Consider the following 21,241-nt stretch of genomic DNA (forward strand, 5'->3'; position numbering starts at 1 on the left):
AATGATATTGCAGGGACAGATGCTTTATTTTATATACCCTGCCATAACCCACTGAACGTACTGGGGGAGAATGTCAACTACAACGTAAATTATAATTCATGTGGCGCAGCAATGCTCCAAAATGTATTTACCAAATGTAATGACTTGCCGCAACGATGAAAGAGGTTGTTGAGGTGGGAGGAGTGCGGCGGGGTGTGAGGTGTGTGGGGACATCTTATATTTTTTTAATTTAACATTTTTTTGTGATCTCCGTGTCTTTTTTTAAAAAGGCAACTAAATAAAGAAGTATGGAATATCTCCACACACAAAAACAAAAACAAAAAATCAGTGGTGTATTCACATGGCAGTATAATGTAGCTAAGAAGAAATGAAGTTGTGAAAATCTATGACAACATGAATGAACCTGGAGGACATTATGTTGAGTGAAGCAAGCCAGACACAAAAGGACCAATATTGTATGATTGCGCTACTATGCCCTATATATGGTGTGTAACATATTGTATGATTCCATTTATGTAAAATGTAAATATAAGTCAATATATAAAGATGAAATTAGAGTAATGGTTATGGAGGCTGGGGAAGGCATTTCTAAAGCGTGTGGAGTTTTCCTTTTTGGAGTAATGAAATGATTCTGAAATGTTTTGAGGTGATAAATGCACAACATTGTGATTATTCTAAAAGCCATCAATTACACACTTTGGACATTTTGGTATATGAATACACCTAAATAAATCTGCTTAAAAAATAAATAATTACATGAGACTAGCCAGAAATAGCAGCTATGTACAGCAGGAGATTAAGAAGAGAAAAGTCTACCTGGGTTTTTTTTTTGGTCTGTTCATTCTTACAGAAATAATGAAAATCCTGTAATAATGATTGAAATGATGAATGCACAATTTTGTGATTATAACAAATAGCAGTGACTGTACATTTTGGAGGAATTGTATTCTTTAGTAATATGCATCAATAAAATTGATTTGTTAAAAATTTAAAAAATGGTAAACCAGATATCAGCAAAAAATTACACACCATACTATTAATAAGAAACAGGAGGACAAAGGAACAAGTTGAAATTTTGGAGAAAACAGAGAAGTTGGAAAAACTAATCAGAGATGTTCAAAGAAATCTCCTAAGTGAATTTATGGAGATGAATGAAAATATGATGGAAGAGTTAAAGGATGTTAAGAAGGTACCCCTGGGTGAGCAAAAAGAATTTGAAACTATAAAAAGAAACAACAAAAATGATCAGTATGAAAAGCACAACAGAAAAGATTAAAATTGCACAAAGGCATAAAACAGTAGATTTGAACAGACAGAGGAAGAATAATCAAATCAGGAACACCTAAATATCAAATTCATAGAGTTAGAATCTAAAATACAGGTTACCCGGGCATAGAATGGGGAAATGATTAATTTTTGCAGAATTTCTATGTAGGTTGATTGTAAATATTGGAAATGGATAATGATGATGGTAGCATATCACTGTATGTATGATTAATAGTGCTTAATTATGTTTGCGAATGTGGTTATAAGGGGAAGTATTGGTTCACGAATGCTACTAGAAGGAAACTTAGAAGACAGAACATGGGACTATATAACATTGTGAACCCAGCTGTGGATGATGGACTGGGGTTAACTGTATAAACATATGAGTGTTCTTTCATGAACTATAAACAAATTTATGACGGTAATAATTTGAGGGTGGATGGGGAAATTGCACCATATGTAAATTAGTGAACAGCAATTTACTATTTTAATGTTCTTTTCTCAATGGTAACAAAGGTATCGCAATAATGCAACGTGTCAGCAATAGGGAGGCATACGGGAATGCTATATTTTTTACATGACTTTTCTCTAAACCTACATCTCTAATTTTTAAAAAATTACCATAAATTTAATAAAACATTATATTAAGTAAAAGAAACCAGAAACAAAATACTACAAATTGATTCCACTTATAAAAAATATAAATATAAATAAATTTACTGAGACAGAATTAGATAAGAATTTTGGAATAATGAAAATGTTCTAAAATTGGCTGTAGTGATGAAGGCACAACTCTGTGATTATACTAAGAGCCAGTGACTGCTCACTTTGGAAGAATTGTATGGTATATGAGTATATCTCAATAAAACCAAAGAGAAGATAGACAATTACAAATGTTGCCGAGGATGTGGAGAAACTGGATCCCTCATATGCTGCTGAAGGAATATTAAGTGGCATAGCGGCTCTGGTAAACAGTCTGGCAATTCCTCAAAAGAGGAATATACATAGAGTTACCACATGGCGCAACAAGTCCATTTCTAGAAATACACCTAAAAGAAATGAAAATATATCCATGCAAAAACTTCCATACAAAATATTCATAGCATTATTATTTGTATGGGCTAAAATTTAAAAACTGATGTGTGGACACGCAGAAGGTGAGGTAAGGTATAAAACCGAATATTATGCAATCATGGAAAAGAATGTTACATGCCCAAAGAGTGAAAACCTTAAGTGAAAGAAGCCAGACACCAAAAGCCATAAATTTTTAAATTCTATCTAAATGAGATGTCCAGAATAGGCAAAGCCGAAGAGACAGAAAATAGATTAGTGGTTTTCAGGGACTGGGGAGAGGACAGAATGGAGAAAGTCTGCTAATGGGTACAAGGCTTTTTGGGTGAATGATTAAAATATTCTTGAACTAATCAGTGATAAGAGATGCACAACCCTGTAAATATACTAAAAGCCACTGAATTATGTACTTTAAAATGGTGAATGACAAAAAGTGTAAATCACATTTTTAAAGTAATAGTATGTACACATGCAGAAGAACAGATTTTTACAACAGGACTCTAAATAATATTCTAAATAAACATCCTCTGAAATCTCTTTTGCTTTAATTTTAGATCAAATAAATTGCTATAAAATTACCTATAGGAATTTGATGACCAACATTTTAAAAAAATCAGTGTTTTAGAAACAAATATAACACAACATATGTTAATTTTATCATTTACTCAGCAGTTTTATTGTCTTTTCCAAAAAATTTGTCAAATATAAAACACAGGTAAAGAATTTACTAACAAAGTTAAAACAAATTTCAAATATCAAAACAATTCAGAAAAATTAAGTTTTATGTAAATGATCAAAAATCCTCAACTGTTAGTTTTTCATACTTTGAAAATAGTTCAAAAGGAACTTTAACTAAGGCCATAATCCAGTTAATGGATGAAAACTAATTTCACATCCTTTAAATTAGGATGTAAAATTTCACAGTTGTGTGGATTTATTAATTTACCTGGCATGCGCATACTCTCTGTAAACCAAAACATAATATTACATCAATTTGTTCTCCTAAACAAGTTTCTTAATTTGATACTATCACCTAAACAAGTTACACAGTCACAAACGCCTTGAACAAAACAAAACTCATGTACAGGAGTGTTTTACCTCATCTCTCTTAAAAGGAAAAAAAAAAAAATGTTCTCAGTAAAAAACAACCAGAAGCAGGTAGTACATATTTCAAAGTAAAGAAACACCATAACAATTTCCTTAAAACTAATTGAAATTTTAAAACTATATATTGTTTAAGACTTTCAGTGGGAGTTAATCTTATATACAGAGAAATTTTCATATGTGATATTCTTTCCTCTCCAGAAATAGTATTACAACACATAAACAAGGATGAACATCATAACACACTACAAGCATAGACTGGTACACTCACCAGCTGTCTTCCAAGGCCACGTCACTAGGATGAAGACACTCTACAGAGGAGCCGAGTCGAGTTTGAAGCTCATTTGTGAATTCAACCAAATCTAATAGTTGCTTGCTATCGGGATTAAAGTGTTCCAAGTCTTTGGAGGAAGAGAACAAAAGGCTTGCTGAAACCTGCCTGTAAAACTCTGACTCTACAATTGTAACAATTTCCACATTTGGGAAATTGCAGCGGAATACACAGGATGGCATTTTCAGTTTCTTAAGCACATCTGAAAGCAATAACCAGTTTCGCAGCCTGGGAAACAGAAAAGAAAGTGGTTCAAGTTTCCGTGAAAATTAAGCGCTCCCAAATATTAACTATCACTCTGACTAAACCAGTTAAGGGCCATAAAAAGGGCCAGTTATTTCCAAATCAATCTCCCCTGTATTTTCTTACCACGTCCACTGATTGCCCAATAGGTTCATTTCAAGGTGAGGGAAAGTATCTGCTTCTAGTGGGACGAACTCTGGACGCATCTACTTTTATTCAGACAACATCTAGAAAGAATCAACTGATTCAGATGGAAGTAAGAGAAGGGTCTTTCAACGAGATTCTTCACAAGGTCCAGCGCTCTGCTCTCATTGCTGATGTAAAGTGGTCAGTTTCCACTCAGCTGAAGCCACAACTCTCCAAGTATTCCACTAAGACCACTGGGAGAACTGAGCACACCAGAAGTACGTTCACAATCCTCTTCTCTCTCTTGTCGCCTGCTCTCTCACTAATAAAGCACTAAAACACAGAAGGCTATCTGTCCTTTTATTTCACACAAATCGGCCTTCATTCCTATGTCTCTGGGATTGACATTCGAGAAGGAAGGTGTGACATTCTTTACATACACCATGCTCTGGAGCTTCAGATCCCAAGGACAGTAGGAGTAATCATCTTTGTAATACACTGCAGAGCACTGGTCTCTTGACATTTATATCCAAGGGATTAGTTACTAGAGTGAGGGACAAGACTGATTTAACCAAATCTGATAACACACAAAAGATCACAGGTACCCATTCCTACATGAGAAGAGAGTAAATAAACTTAGCCCAGTTCTTCCTCAGTATATAGGGGAAGGGCCCTACGATAGAAGTTGGGTGGATTATAGAACCCTTCTCAAAAAGAGTAAGAATTTAAGTGTCAACTCCTCTGTGAAATTCTACGGACTCATTTCAATACCTCTTGGACACTGAAATGTGACTTGCCCAGGTGGTGTCCTGACAAAAACAGCTTATACCATTCTACAACCTCCCATTCTCCTTGGGTATAATTAAGTCTACAGACACATTTTCTAAATATATATATATATATATATATATATATATATATATATATATATATGTATATATATACACACACATATATATATACACACACATATACTTCATTGATTGATTTTCATCAGGGATTTTTTAAAACTTTATTTCTAAACAAGGGTTAGATAATGGAAAAGTTATTAATACATATTTTCCCATATAGAGTCCCATGGCAGGGATTTTTAACTCCTGCTACCACAAGGTATCAGCTATTTTTCAAACTCATGTTATCCATGCTCACCCCTGAAAGACAGAAACTTGAATGTTATAACATGGTAGGAGAGGGCTATCTGAAAATTCAAATTCAAACACATCGCTGAACGCTTCATCTTTGTCTTCATTCTCTGGTCCTGGGGGATTTGCCAAAATATTATATCCACTTTTATTATCTGGTTCTAAGGGACATGAAAAAAAGAAAAGAAAGAGATCAGTAAGCTGGTGTCAAGATTTCAGCTATTAGCAAAAAATGGGCTCTAAGAAAAAGAGATCATCTCCCAACCAAGCTATGCTTATAGCTCCCACAATCTGCTTTTCTTCCCCTATATCAGAAAGAAGTCCTCTATAACTCATTCACTTCCCATTTAACTGATAAGAACATTGCTCACCACAGACAGAGCTGCCATAGAACTCCCAAGAACTACTTGAGACATCATCACAGGGACCCTGTAGGTCATTTAAATAATCTGGAGAGGGGGAAAAAAAAACATTCTGAGAACAAAATGCTAGCAGAATATTCATAACTTTGTATTTTGTAGTCATAACTTAGACACTAAATACGAACATTTCTCCAAAGAAGATAAACAAATGGCTCAACATCACTGGTTATCAGGGAAATGCAAGTCAATTCACAGTGAGGTACAACACACAGGCATTAGGACAGCTACTATCAAAACATACATAAAATAACAACTGTTGGTAGGGATGGGGAGAAATTGGAACTTTGTACATTGTTGTTGGGATTAGGTTAATACTTGTGCAGCCACTATGAAAATCAGTTTGGCAGTTTCTTAGAGCTGAACATAAAATTACTACATGGCCTGGAAGTACAACACCTAGATCTAAAACAAAACAAAATGAAACCAAAAATAAAGGAGGGACCCAGATGGAGTAGTATTATGCCCAACAGTTAAAAAGGTGGAAGCAACTGACGTGTCCAATCACAGATGAATGGTTAAACAAAATGCAGTGTATACACATAATGTAATGTTCTTCAGGCATAAAAAGGAAAGGAGGTTTGGTATGCCTACAACATTGAAATAAACTCAGCACATACAGAAAAAGAGTCTTTGACATGATATGAAAGGCCTAGAAGAAGCAAATTTCACAGAGATAGTAGTTACAGGTTACCCCTGGGAGAGGCGTTCAGGGAGCGTTATTGCTTATTGGTTGCATAGTTGCTGTTTGAAGCAACAAAAAATTGAGGTACTGAATGTTAGTGATGGTAGAAGAATCCAGTGAATGTGATTAATACTACTGAAGTGCATACTTGACAGTAGATGAAATAGAATTTTTGAGTTGTAGATAAGCTATTATAGTAAAAAGCTGTAACCAAAAATGTGAAAAGCCAAAAAAATTCTGGCAGACGTACTGGGCAGTTTTTCAATAAATTCAGAACGGATTGGCAAGTCACTTCTTATAGAGCCAACCTTAATGGTTTTCTACACACTGGTTAGATTTCTCACAGAACCTTCATATGCATTCCCTTTCTTTCCCTAGGGACAGGCATCCTAATGCCCTAAAGTCCATCAAAACAAAAACTAGATTGGCAAGATGAAAATTCTTTTGGCCTTGATATCCACGAATAAAGCAGTCTTAAATTTGTGTCCTTTCTTTGATAGACTAAGGTGTTTTTTTCCAGGAAATGTAACAAACAATATGGGCCGAATTTGTTTGTGAAATTCTTAAGCAGTGAGTATATGACCATACATTTAACTGCAGGTGCCCCATACTCGTGAAAACTTTGTGCTTCTGCTTTAAGAATTCTTTGAATGGCTTGGGCTGTAATGGATGGGTGATTCACGGAATGAACACCACAAACTTAACCAAATTACTTCATGTGTGGAGGTCTTGCATTTCATCCAGACTCAAAAATGTAAAACGATGAACCAAAATGCGAATTTACAGAAACACCAGAAACCATTTTGCACTTACTAGGATATTTATTAATAAAGTAATAGATAATGAAGATTACAAGCATGTGGAGTGATTGGAATTCTTGTGCATCAATGGTAGAAAAGTAAGCTACTACCGTTTTTGCGGAAGACAGTTTTGTAGTCCCTCAAAAGTGTAAACATAGCATTATCGATGTATTATACTATCGATACAAAGTACCTGAAATCTGCTGGTTTTTATAAAAGGCATTTATTTGGGGGTAAAAGTGAACAGGTACCAGACCATAAAGAGTCCAACTCAAAGTTGCTTTCTCACCAAAGTCAGTTGCCATGTGTTCAGGCAAGATGGCGGGCACCCTCTGTGCCTGGACTCTCCTGAGCTGCCTCTTTCTCTTGAAGCTCGGTAGGTCCAGCTTCTTCCTGGTTTCAGCTGCAAGTGGGCATAGGGCTTCCTATAGAATTTTGGCTCTTCTTCCCAATCTCAACAGTAAGCTATCCGGCAAAAATGTCTTATCTTTCCCTGAGACTTCAGCTCTTTGAGAATTCTTCTTTGTCACATGGCTGGATCACAAATGACTGAGTTCTTGCTTCCCATGTGTCTTCATGAGTGATTTCCATACATTAATCCAAGCAAGGGGGTGGATACGCAACCTGAGTCATGCACTGTGATGTAATCAAATCAAAGTCCTAATCTTAACAGGTAACCTAATCAAAGACTCATCAGCTGAATTTAATGAAATAAAAGGCTATCACACTCAGAGGAATAGACTAGTTTACAAACATAATCTTTCTCTTTTGGGGACTCGTGAATAATCTCAAACTGTCACATCATATAATGCAGAAATTTCACTCTTCAATAGATACTCAAAAGCATTTAAAGTAGACCCAAACGAGGAGTTCTACGCCCATGTTCATGGCAGCATACATATTCATAAGAGCCCAAAGACAGAAACAATCTACGTTCTCATTAACAGTTTAACAGATAAACAAAATGTGCCATATATATATATACACACACACACACACACACATTTTGCCATGAAAATAATAAAGATGAGAGCTCTGTTACGTTGTAGAACAGGGATGTTCTTTAAAAACATGCAGACACAAAAGGACAAACATTGTTATGACCCCTAATACATGAAAAATTTAAAATACATAATTTTACAGAGACAGAAAATTAATTAGAGTTTAGAGCTGGGGAAATGAAGTTATTGCTTAATGACTACAGAGTTTCTGTTGGGGTAATGAAAAGTTATGGTAAAGGACCATGGCATTGGTAGGCATCATTTTAAGTGTGATAAGAGTAAAAAGTGGGAAAAACAGAAAAGTTTCTGTTATAGATTAAAAAAATTTTTTAAATCAATGTTCAATAATGAAACTTAAAATAGAATATAAATATTTTAATAACAGATACAAATCACAGCTAAGTTTAAAATATATAATTTTAGGAAAGATAATAATTTTAGAAAACTTTTTACAGCCTTAGTACAAAGATGTCATAACAAATGTGCAATGAGTAGCAAAGTAACTAGCTTCTCTAAACTTTATCTTAAACCAAAGAAAAGGCCAAATATTTTGCTGATTTTCTCAAAACTCAAAGTGTTTTTAATTTCTGCCCAGTAAAACCCAAATAGAAATGACCAAGGTTCCAACTAATACATATTTTTTTAAAGATTTATTTTTTATTTATTTCTCTTCCCTTCCACCCCACCCCGAGTTGTCTGCTCTCTGTGTCCATTTGTCCATTTGCTGTGTGTTCTTCTGTGTCCACTTGTATTGTCAGAGGCACCGGGAATCTGTGTCTCTTTTTTTGCGTCATCTTGCTGTGTCAGCTCTCCGTGTGTGAGGTGCCACTCCTGGGCAGGCTGCATTTTCTTCCACCTGGAGCGGCTCTCTGAGAGAGGCGCACTCCTTGTGTGTGGGGCTCCCCTAGGCGGGGGACACCCAGGCGTGGCACGGCCCTTCTTGCACATGGCAGCACTGCACACGGGTCAGCACATCACATGGGTCAGGAGGCCCTGGGTTTGAACCTTGGACCTCCTATGTGGTAGGTGGATGCTCTATCAGTTGAGCCAAATCCAATTCCCTTAGGTACCAACTAATACTTAAATAAAGAATATTTCTTGAATGTTTTTGTTTCTGTCTCTTGAAATGACCTACCTTTCAGAAACATTTCCATAAGTTCACTGTGGGTCATTTTCATGATAGTTCTACCTGAGTATGTAGCCAGAGTAGGATCGGCACCATAGGAGAGGAGCAGACGGACAATTCCCAAGTGATCACTCTCAACTGCATCATGGAGAGGCCTAGGAAGACACATGCAATAGGAAATGAACATGTGTACCCAATGTTTGTTCCAAAGTTGTTTCCATTAAAAACAGTCAAAATTGGAGGCATGTGTATCATGTCTTCTAAGTGTTCTAGGCACACTATTTCAATAAGGGGTTGCCTAGTGACACCACTCTCACATAAATAGGGAAACCGAGGCACTTGGCTAGTAGCCCATGGTCAATTTATCAATTACTCTATTATTTCTAGGCCTAACTCGACACATCAGAGAAATGACTATTTCAGGCCAAATTCTAAAATGAAAATCTACCTTAACCCACAGCCAAATTCAAGACAAAACTGGAAATAATTTCAAAAAATTTAAGGACTAAAGGACTGTAGAAAGGGAAAAGAAATGGCAGAAAAAAATTCCATAGTTATAGAAGCCAAACAAAATCATTAACAATTTTTAGAAATGCCTACTCCATTTTCAAAAGAAACTTGGTGCAAAGATAAATAGTTAGTGACGATATTCCTGAAAGTCTAACTGCTGACTCTTCTACAGATCAATGATCAAGCCTTTGACCCAGAATCAGCAAGCCACTGCAGTATGTTCTTAGGAGGGTACAAAACCCCCTCACCCATGTCCCCTACAGGATGCACTGCTGTCTGCAATTTCACCCAGAGGAAATGCTCTTTGGAAACAGAAAAAACAAGTAAATAACAGGTTTGCGATATTTATGATGTCAGAACTGTCCTAGTGACCACCATTCAACTCACACAAGCATGAAGACACTCTGGCTAATTCAGACCTGGGTCTCTGCCCAAGAAATTGAGGCCAAGGGCAAGGTGAGAGTCAAGGCCAGGGATAGGCCTGATTATGGCACTAGCTCTCAGTATTCCTGGGACTAGCAGTTAAGCTGTATTTAAATATAGTAAATTAAAGAATGATGTAAAGACCTTTGTCCCAAAGCAATGACACCTCAACACAATCCCAGCAACCTATGTTCACCAAAACAGAAAAGTCAATCCTCAAATTCATATGGAATTGCAAGATGCCCTTAAAAGCCAAATTAGCTAAAAAATGTACAGAATTCTACGTTTAACAATTTCAAAACATACTTTGAAATCACAGATACCAAACCATTAGAGGAATCGATTTAAGGACTGTGGGAAGATGGAAGAGTAGGAAGTTAAAGGAATCTATGGATCTACCAAAATAACTACTAAACTTGAAGAAACTGCCTGAAACAACCAATTTAAACTCCGAGGCCAGGCAAACAAGGTATAGGATCAAGGAACAGGAGGAACAGGCTGGTAAACTGAAATAAAGACTGGAGAACTTCACCCTCCATGCAGTAGCTATTCTGTTCCCCCTGACTACTGGATGGAAGGAGTGGGAACTGGAGCTCATAAAAATAGACCTGCATACTCAGGGTTTGTGTGGTCTGATTCTATATCTCTATCTTTCATTAGCTATTTCATATCACTGGGGACTTAGTTCTGAGGGTGGATATTGTTACAATGCCTCTGAAGAGAAGAGGAATCTTAAAGAATTTCTTTCTTAAAGACTAATCTTTCTAAAAGTATGGAAACCAGTTAAAGCCCTGTATTAACTGGACAAGTGCTAAATTAAGAAAACACAGCTTCAAAAGTCATTGAAGAATCTCCTTGTGCCTGGTCGGAACCTCCTTACACCCTCCACAACACCAAGTGGGGCAAATTGTATTTCCATTGTGGGACCTTGGCTCTAGATCCTAAGGGAGAAGAGTGGCTCCTGCACATACTGGGGATTATGTATGTCACTGTCAAGAAATCAGATGTAAGTTTGAGAGTCTTGGGTTTCCCCCCCTTCTCCGCCCCCCCCAAATTTGTCCTAAGATCAGAGAAGTCACTTGCAGATAGCTGGAAAAGTGTGAGGAACCATTAAGTTCTTTCTGTGGCCTGGGACAAAGGACCACCTACATTAAGACACTCAAAAGAACACCTAAGGCAATTCTCTAGCAAGCAAAAGCCAAGAAGAAGCAAACTCCCAAGCTTGGGCTCCACATACAACTGAAAGAGAAAGAGGACAGGTACTTCTCTCATTTGCCTTGGACTTACATGCTTGATAGGAATGCTAAACTCTGAAGAAAGCATTCAAATCAACTAGTCAAGTACAGTACAGTACAGTCACGTACAGTTTCTCATCTGAAAGCATGAAGGATGAGGGCAAAAATGCCGTGGTATGAAATTCTTAAATCACTGCAAGAAAACAGGCGTCAACCAAGAATTTCATGTCCATCAAGCCTTTCTTTCAAAAATGAAGGCGAAATTGAGACGTTACCAGATAAACGATAAGAGAATATGTCACCACTAGAAATGCCCTACAATAAGGCTAAAGGAAGTTCTTCAAAAAGAGGAAAAGGATGTTAGATAGTGCAGCAAAGCAGTATAAAGAAATAAAGACCTCCAGTAAAGGTAAAAGCTGAGCGGTGTCAAATTACCGCTCTTACCTGAAAACTATAGGGTCTAGAAAAAAGAAGAGCAAACTAAATGCAAAGCAAGAGAAAGGAAAGAAATAAAATAACACCAGGAATAAAAGACGTAGAATAAAAACTAGAGATGACTGTCACAAACAAGAGTTAGTTCTTGGAAATATCAATGAAATCGACAAAGTTTCAGCTAGACAGTTTAAGAAAAGAAACAGGACGGAAATCAGAAATGGAAATGGGGACATGACTAACAAACTCACAGAAACAAAAGGACTAAAAGAGGATAATATGGACAACTGTATGCCAACAAATTGGACAACCTAGATAAGACGGAAAAGTTACCAGAATCATACAAAGTTCAAAGACTTAAGAAAAACAGCATATCTCAACAAAACAATAACTAGTAAAGAGGTTATATTACTAAGCAAAAACTTCCTAACAACAAACACAACAAAAACCCAGAGCCAGAAGACATCGCAGGTGATTTTTACCCAACATTCCGAGAAGAATTAAAACTTAACCTTTTTCAAAGTTTTTGTTAAAAAAATCAGAGAGAAAATCGTCCCTTAAAAGCCAGATAAAGATACCCCATGAAAAAGACAAATACCCCTTAATATATAGATGCAAAGATGCTAAAAAAAAATGTTAGCAAACAAATCCAACAGCACAGCAAATGAATTTTACATCGAGATGAACAAGGATTTATCTCAGGTATGCCCGGATATATCGACATAAAATAAGAAAATCAACAAATGTAATATATCACTTTAACAGAACAAAACGTTACGTTAAATAAAATGAGGTTCCCAAATACCCCCTCCCCACCCCATCCCTCTCCTCCCACATCAACAACGTCTTTCATCATTGTGGCACTTTCACTGCATTTGGTGAATACATTTTGGAGCACTGCTACACTGCATGGATTATAGTTTACATTGTAGTTTACACTCTCCCTCAGTCCATTCAGTGGGTTATGGCAGGATATATAATGTCCTGCATCTGTCCCTGCAATATCATTCAGGACAACTCCAAGCCCCCCAAATGTCCCCATATCACACTCTTATTCCCTTATGCCCAGTAGTAATGAGCATTTAATGAAGCCAGGAAAAACAATTCTAACTGCAATAGCAATTAAAAGAATGAAATGTGTAGGAATAAATCTAATCAAGGATGTGTAGAGTCATAGAGAAAACTACAAGATATGCTAAGAGAAAGCAAAGATGATTAAATAAAAGACATTCCATGTTCGTGGCCTGGAAGAACAAATATTAACATGTCGATCTCATCAAAAGAAATTTACAGATTCAATGCAATCCCCAATCAAAATTGCAAAAACAGGAAACCCAATCATTAAATTTCTATGGTCGGACAGGATTTGTAATTAGTACTGCTAACGCATGGGTATGCTAGTGGTTTGCTTTTTCTTGTGTTTTCTTTTTTGGAGTAATGAAAATATTCTAATATTGATTGAAGTAATGAATGAACAATTGTGTGATTAAACCAAATGCCACAGATTGTACACTTTAGGTAAACTGGATGATTTTATATATACGGCAGGATAATGGGCTCCAAACAGCAAAAGTTATCTGGGAAAACAAGAATGAAGTTGCAGTACTCAGACTTCCCAAACCTACAATTTATTACAAACCTATGATGATCAAATCAGCGAGGTACTGGCACAAAGACATATCGACCAATGGAATTGAACAGAAAGATCTTAAAGTGAGACAATAACTCAGATTTATGGTCAATCGCTTTTAGACAAGTGTACTATTCCACTTAATTCAGAAAGCATAGTCTCTTCTACAGATGGTACTGGGAAAAACTCGATGTACATGTTCAAAGAATGAAAGTGGATCCCCACCACACGGTATATACAAAAACAAGTAAAAATGGACAACAGACCTAAATCTAAAAGCAGAACTATAAAATTACTACAAGAAAGGTGGGAAAGCATCTTTAGGATACTGTGGTAGGCATGGTTTCTGAGATTTTACACACAAAGCACAAGCAATTCAAGAAAAAATAGATAAGTGGGACCTAATCAAAACTGTAAATTTTTGTTCCTCAAATGTCTTTATCATGAAAGGAAAAAGATAACTTCCTTTAAAATGAGAAAATGATTCTTGAGGAATTAGTATATTCACAACATGCAAAAACCCTACAACACAACAATAAACAATAACCCAACTTAAAAATGGGAAAAATATTCGGAAAAAACATTTTTCTGAAGAACACATACCGAGACCAAAAACACATGAAAAAATGCTCAACCTCACCAGTTATGAGGTAAATGGAAATCCATACTACAATGCAATACTATTTCATCCTCACAACAGTATTGGCTATTAAATCCAACATGGCCAACTGATTCTGTATCTTTTTTGTTTTGTTTTCTTTTTTTTTTTTACTTTATTAGAGAATTTGTGGGTTTACAGAACAGTCATGCATAAAATACAGGATTCAAACATATTATCACCCCTTGCGTTGGTATGGAACACTTATTTCAATTGATGGTGACATTATTTATATAATTGTATTATTAACTCTCTAGCTGAAAGTGTAAAAAGGTTCACTGGTTATGTAATATGGTACTATCAGTTTTTAAAATTTTTAAATATTAATACCATGTGTACAATCTAACATTTCCTCTTTTAATGACATGCAAATATATAATCCAGTACTATTAATCCCATTTAAAATATGAGACTGTCAGGTTATAAGATAGGTCTACACTTAGCTCTGAGGAAATCCCAAACAGAGGTCGACAGTGGTTACAGCATTTCACATTTCCACTAAGCAGTAACTGGGTGTTTCTATTTTTCTAAATCATCTTCAACTGTTGGAAAATTTCCTTTTTTAAACAGCAGCAATTCTAATGGGTGCTATTGTAGTTTGGATTTGCATTTCTCTGATGGCTGGATGTTGAGAATGCTTATTTGTACCTTCTGGCCTTCGTATATCTTTTTTGGGAAAATGTCTATACAAGTCATTTGCCCATTTTAAATTGGGTTGTTTGTCCTTTGGTTGCTAAATTGAAGGTTATCTTCATATAATCTGAATATAAAACTTTTACTGCATATGCAGTTTCCAAATACTTTCTTCCATTCTGTAGGTTTTTGTTTTACTTTACTTTCATGATAAAGTCTGTGAGGCACAAAAGTTTTAAATTCTGACGAGGTCCCATTTACTTATTATCTCTCTAGTTACTTGTACTTTGGAGGTAAGGTCTAAGAAACTATTGCCTAACACAAGGTACTGAAAATGCTTCCTTCTTTTCTTCTATGAGTGTAATAGGTTTGGATCTTGAATTTAGGTTATTGATTCTTTTCTTTGAGAGGGAAGGGAGCAGTTTAATACTTTACTGTGTGGAGCTCTACTATGACAAAGTGAACACTTACACATTCCATAGTGATCCACTTTAGAGTGATTTTTGCATAAGTTGTGAGATAGTGGTCCTCCATCTTTTTGCAACTGCAGATCTAATATTCAGAGCACACAGGGATTACTACTTCCCAGTGGAGTGGTCTTTGCCTTCTTTTCCAAAATCAATCGGCCATAAACGTGAGAGTTGATTTCTGAGTTCTAAATTCAATTCCATTGATCTCTATGCCTGTCCTGTCCTTGTCTCTGTACTATGTCGTTTTGATAACGGTGGCTTTCAAGTAAGTTTTAGTATTGGAAGTGTGAGTCTTTCAACATAATGCCTCTTTTTCTTTGTGGCTTAGTTATTCAGGGACCCTTATCCAGATAGATATAGATAGATATAGATATAGATATAGATGATATAGATACAGATATGTGTGTGTGTATATAAATTTTTTAGGAGGTACCTGGGATTGAACCCAGAACCTCATTCATGAACAGCAGGTGCTTAACCAGTGAGATAATTGCTTTCCAATGAGAGGTTTTTTTTTTCTTCGTGTTTGTCTCTTTTGTGTTTAGTAGGTACAAGGATTGAACCTGGGACCTTCATAATGAGAAACAGGCATTCAACCACTTGAGCTATATCTACTCCCCAATTCCATATAAATTTGATGATTGGCTTTTCAATTTCTGCAAAGGCTGCTGCAATTTTGGTTAGACTGTGTTGTGCTGAAATATGTAAATCACTTCAGGCAGCACTGACATCATAATGATATTTAGTCTCCCAATCCATGAACATGGAATATATTTCTCTTTATTTAGATAGTCTTTGTTTTCCTTTAGGAATGTTTGGTAGTTTTGGTGTATAGGTCCTATACATCCTAGGTGAGATTTATTTCTAGATATCTGGTTCTTTTATTTCCTATTGTGAATGGAATTTTCTTTAAATTTCTCATTCTGACTGCTCATTGCTTTTTTATATAAACACTTCTAATTTTGGGTGTTGATCTTATTCCCTGTTACTTGCTAGTTACTTATCAGCTCTAGGAGATTTCTTGTAAATTTCTCAGAATTTTCTGAATGTGGGACCATGCTGTCTGTAAACAGAGAAACTTTTACATCTTTTCCAATTTGGATGTCTTTTGATTTTTTTCTTACATAACTTCTCTGGCATGAACTTCCAGCACAACATTGAACTGTAACAGTTATAGTGTGAATCCTTGACTTGTTTCTGATATTAAAGGGAAAGCTTTCAGTCTCTCCACCAGTAGGAAGGATGCTAAGCGTGGGCTTTTTTTGCTCTAGCTATGAATTCTGGCACAGTGTGAAATAACAGTGGTGACAGTGGGATGCTTGTCTTGTTTCCAATCTTTGACAAAAAGCTTTCACCAGTCCCTCAGATGTTGGCTGTGGGTTTTTCATATATGCCATTTAGCATGCTGGGTAAGTTTCCTTCTATTCCTGTCTTTCAAAGTATTTTTATCAGGAGAGGATGCTGGATTTTGTCCATTCCCTTTTCTGTATGAATTGAGATGATCACATTATTTTTTCCCACTGATTTGTTAATGGGTGTGTTACGTTAATTGTTTTCCTTGAGTTCAACCGCCCTTCTACAACAGGAGTAAAATCCACTTGAATGAGGGCTGCTGCCACTGCTGAGCCACCACCCCTGACAGAACATGGATGTGCCTCCTATATATTTTGATCTTTGGAAATCCACCAGGGATGTCTTTACCAAGGGCTTAATAAAACTGGACTTGAAAACGAAATCTGAGAATGGACTGGAATTCATAAGGTCAGGCTCAGCCAACACGGAGACTACCAAAGTTACAGGCAATCTGTAAACCCAGATAGAGATGGGCTGAATATGGTCTGACATTTACAGAGAAACGGAATACTGACAATACACTGGGCACCAAGTTTACTGTGGAAGATCAGCTCACACATGGACTGAAGTAGACCTCTAATTCACCCTTTTCATTATTTAACACTGAGGGGTGGCGAGCTAAAATCAAAACAGGGCATAAGCAGAAGCACATCAACCCAGGCAGTGACATGGATTTTGACATTCCCAGGCCTCTATTTTAGGGTGTTCTGATTCTGGATTATCAGGCCTGGCTAGCCAGTTATCAGATGAATTGAGACCACTAAGTCCCAAGTGAAACACAGCAATTTTGCTGTTGGTCACAAGACTGATAAAAAATTCCAGCTTCACACTAATGTGAGTGAGGGGACAGAGTTTGGCAACTCCAATTACCTGCAGATAAACAGGAAGCTGGAGACATCAATCTCACCCAGACAGCAGGAAACAGACATATTCATTTTGGGATAGCAGCCGCATATTGGACTGACCCTGATGCATGCTTCCTGGCCAAAGGGAACAAGGCCAGCGTGATAGGTTTAGGATTCACTCAGACCTATGGTTAGGTATCAAACGGACACTGTCAGCTCTGCCAGATGGCAAGAATGTCAATGCTGGTGGTCACAAGTTTGATCTAGGACTGTAATTTAAAGCACAGATTAGTACTGTGCAATCATTTAGCTTTAAACCATTTTTTAGCATAGCTACCTTCAAAATTTACTGTACCTTTGATGTTGTATATCTGGGATCCAAGAACTGCTAAATATCATGTTAGAACTCCAGGTTAAAGATGATTCAGCTTTAAAACTATAACCTTTCAGAGGTACAGAGGAAATCCAATTCCAAAAAAGAAAAAAAAAATAGCTCCTTTAGGGGAAGTTTGGGAGGAACTTGGTGTCCCTCCAAAGATTTAGGTTTAATTTTTATCTAGAAATGGGTGCAAGTGGAGGCCGATAATATGTAAGCATTTAGGAAATTCCTTTTGAGTAAATAAATGAAATTGTGATTTCTTGAGAATTGAAACTAGGTTTCCTAATCCCAGGTGTGCCAAGGTTCAATGCTTGATAGCATATAAAAATTTATCTCAAAGGGGCACTTTTAGATAGATCTTCATGACCTGTTTCCACCCTAGTCACCTCTTTTACAGTAAAAGTAGTCTGTAGGGCTTAGTAGGCGTTTTGTGCCATTTTGGGGTGGAATGGATGGATGTGACAAAGCCAATAATTCAGCTATTAATTCCCTCTTGGTGTGTGGTTTTGTGCACCAGAGTAGGAAATAGATTCCAGGAGCTCCTGCTGCAAGAATCTCTGTAACCATAACATGGTGACACACCCTGAAACTAAACTGGACTTTTGTTATATTTGCATGACTCAATTTAATTTCAGCAGCTTAATGGGTGCGTTTTAGAGTCTTCCATTTATGTGGAATTAGATCACTCCTTTCAAATTCTGTAATCAATATCACAAAATAAAACGAATAAAATATTGAAAACTCAAAAAAGCCCACTTTATTATGGTGTGCAATTCTTGTATTATGCTGTTAGAGTTGCTATACAAATATTTTGTTGTGATTTTTTGTATCTATATTCATTCAATTCTTTGGGAGAGTTTGAGCAGGATTGGTATTATTTTTTCTCAAAATGATTGGTAGAGACGAAGCAAGATTATGAAGTAGGGAAAAGCTGGCTGCATTGTTCCTCCAAAAACTATGGCAAATTAGTCCGGTTTGCTGGGCATAAAGGAAACGGGGATGTCGTGGGTGCAACAGGAGAGAAAAATGGAGTGGGGGGTACCCAGCCAGGCACCGGCAGAAAGGAAAGCTGCACAGGATCCAGCAGGAAGATCAACAGACAACTGGCTCTGGGGAAAATGGGAGCCACTGTAGGGTCATCAGGCAGGTAGACTGATGTGCAGCCGGCTATGTGGCAGGGGACAGTCTACTCAGTCAGCTAAGATTCTGGAGGAGAGGTGAGCTGCTGTAGGGCTGTCTGAAGGCAAGCTGGCACAGAAGCTGTGGAAGGCACAGAATAAGCAGAGGAATCTAGTTGGAGGGAATCTAGTTGGAGGGGTGCCTTCTACCTGTACCTGCACAGAGGCAGTCTCTGCGGTGACTGATTGATGGGTGTAAGCAGGTAGAGAGGAGAAGCCTTGTGGGCACTAGAGGGCTGAGAGAGAGAGGTCTGTTTGTTTGGTCCCTTCAGACCTCATCTGGATATCTGCGTAACACGATAACCAAAAACGAACAGGGGTAGCAATACTGAAATTCAACAAAATATACTTTAAATGTAAACCTGTTGTAAGGGACAAAGAAAGACACTATAAATAAAAGAAGTAATCTACCAAGAAAAAAGAACAATCATAAATTTTTATGCACCTAGTCAGACCGCTCCCACCGGAGGCAAATACTGGTAAAACTAAACAGAGAAATTGATGCCTCTACAATCATCATGGGGAATGACAACACACCAGTATCACTAATAGAACATTTCAGCAGAGGGTCAACAAGGAAAGAGAGATTTTGAATAAAAATTTGAAGGAACTAGTTCTCAGGAATGTACACAGTACATTGCATCCAAGAAAGGGGAGGGTAAATATTCTTTTCTAGTATTAATTACTCATTCTCCAAGACAGATCAGAAATCTGAACAGACTTAGAAAAACTGAAATTACACAAAAAAATGTTTCCCTGACCATAATAGAATGAAGCTGGAAATCACTATGGGGAAGAGGTCCAGAATAGGAACAAATACATGGAAGTTGAAACAGAATACTCTTGAACAATCAGTGGGTCAAAGGGGTAAATTCCAAGAAAAATTAGTACCTACCTTGAACCGAATGAAACTGAGAACAGAACATAGCAAAACTACTGGAATGTAACAAAGGCCATTCTGAGAGGGAAATTCATTACCCTTCAATGCCTATATTTTATAAAAAGGGAGGAGCTAAATTCAAAGACCTAACTGTAAACCTGGTAGAATCAGAAAAAGAACAACAATCTAATCCCAAGGCAAAGAGAAGGAAATAAATAACAAAGAATAGAGCAGAAATAAAAGAAATAGAGGAGAAAAAGAAAAAAATTAACAAAGAATTAATAAAACAAAAATTGACTTTTTAGGATTTTTAAAACTGATACACCCTTAGATAGACTAACAGAAAAAAGAGCGATGTAAATGAATAATAACATAAGAAATCAAAGAGGACTTCACAACTGACCATACAGAAATAAAGAGTATTGTGAAAAATACTTTGATAAATTGTATGCCAACAAATTGAATGATTTTAATGAAATGGAAGAATTTCTGGAAACATGCAAGCAACATATATTGACGAAAGAAGAAACAGAACTCAACAGACCCATCACACATAGTGAGATATAATTGGTAATCAAAAACCTCCAAAGTACTCTTGTTATATAGACATATTTACTTGATAGAGAGAAGCCCACACAGTAACTAAGAAATTATTAAACTTCCCTCCTGGGGAATGGCTGCTACATTCTCAAATAAAAAGAACAAAACACCTGGAATATATGAGCCATAGTTAATGAAACAGACTAATACAGCAATCCTTGATCTTCTTCTAAATATACTTTATTTTAAAGAGGTTTTAAGTTACAAAAAATGTTACAATGAAAGTATAATTTATACCCATATATACCCAAACTCCTATCCTCCTCATCTTTTCCTATTAATGACATCTTACAATATGTGGTATTGTTACAATTGGAGAATAAATACTGAAACAATGCTACTAAGGTCTATAGTTCACACAGTGGTTTACATTTAATTCCAGTCCTCTGAAAATGCCCTATATTCCATCTACTCTTCCCTTCCTTTCCTCTCAGAACCTTTGGTAACCACTATGTTGAAGGCATTTTGTAAGTTCTTCCATTATTCCAGTACTAATAAGTTTACTTTGCCCATGATTGCATTGCCCCTTAGGTTTGCTCGTTCTTCAACCTTGAGGATTTTGGAGCCATTGGTCTTAATGTTTGTACTTCAACCCTTACTCCTGCATAATTAAAACTTAGCCTAATTATAATTAAGACCAAAGACTTGCCTCTTGAAAATCTCCTTGTTACTCAAACATGGCCTAAATAAACTCACTACAT

General features: G+C 36.6%; 1 pseudogene; it reads left to right on the forward strand.

Moving 5' to 3' along the window:
• The first annotated feature begins 16,950 nt into the window (after nucleotides 1-16,950).
• LOC139438272 (non-selective voltage-gated ion channel VDAC1 pseudogene) lies at nucleotides 16,951-17,895 on the forward strand (annotated as a pseudogene).
• Nucleotides 17,896-21,241: the final 3,346 nt, after the last annotated feature.

Source organism: Dasypus novemcinctus, chromosome Y (assembly GCF_030445035.2).
Source record: "Dasypus novemcinctus isolate mDasNov1 chromosome Y, mDasNov1.1.hap2, whole genome shotgun sequence".
In the NCBI taxonomy this organism is placed as follows: Eukaryota; Metazoa; Chordata; class Mammalia; order Cingulata; family Dasypodidae; genus Dasypus; species Dasypus novemcinctus.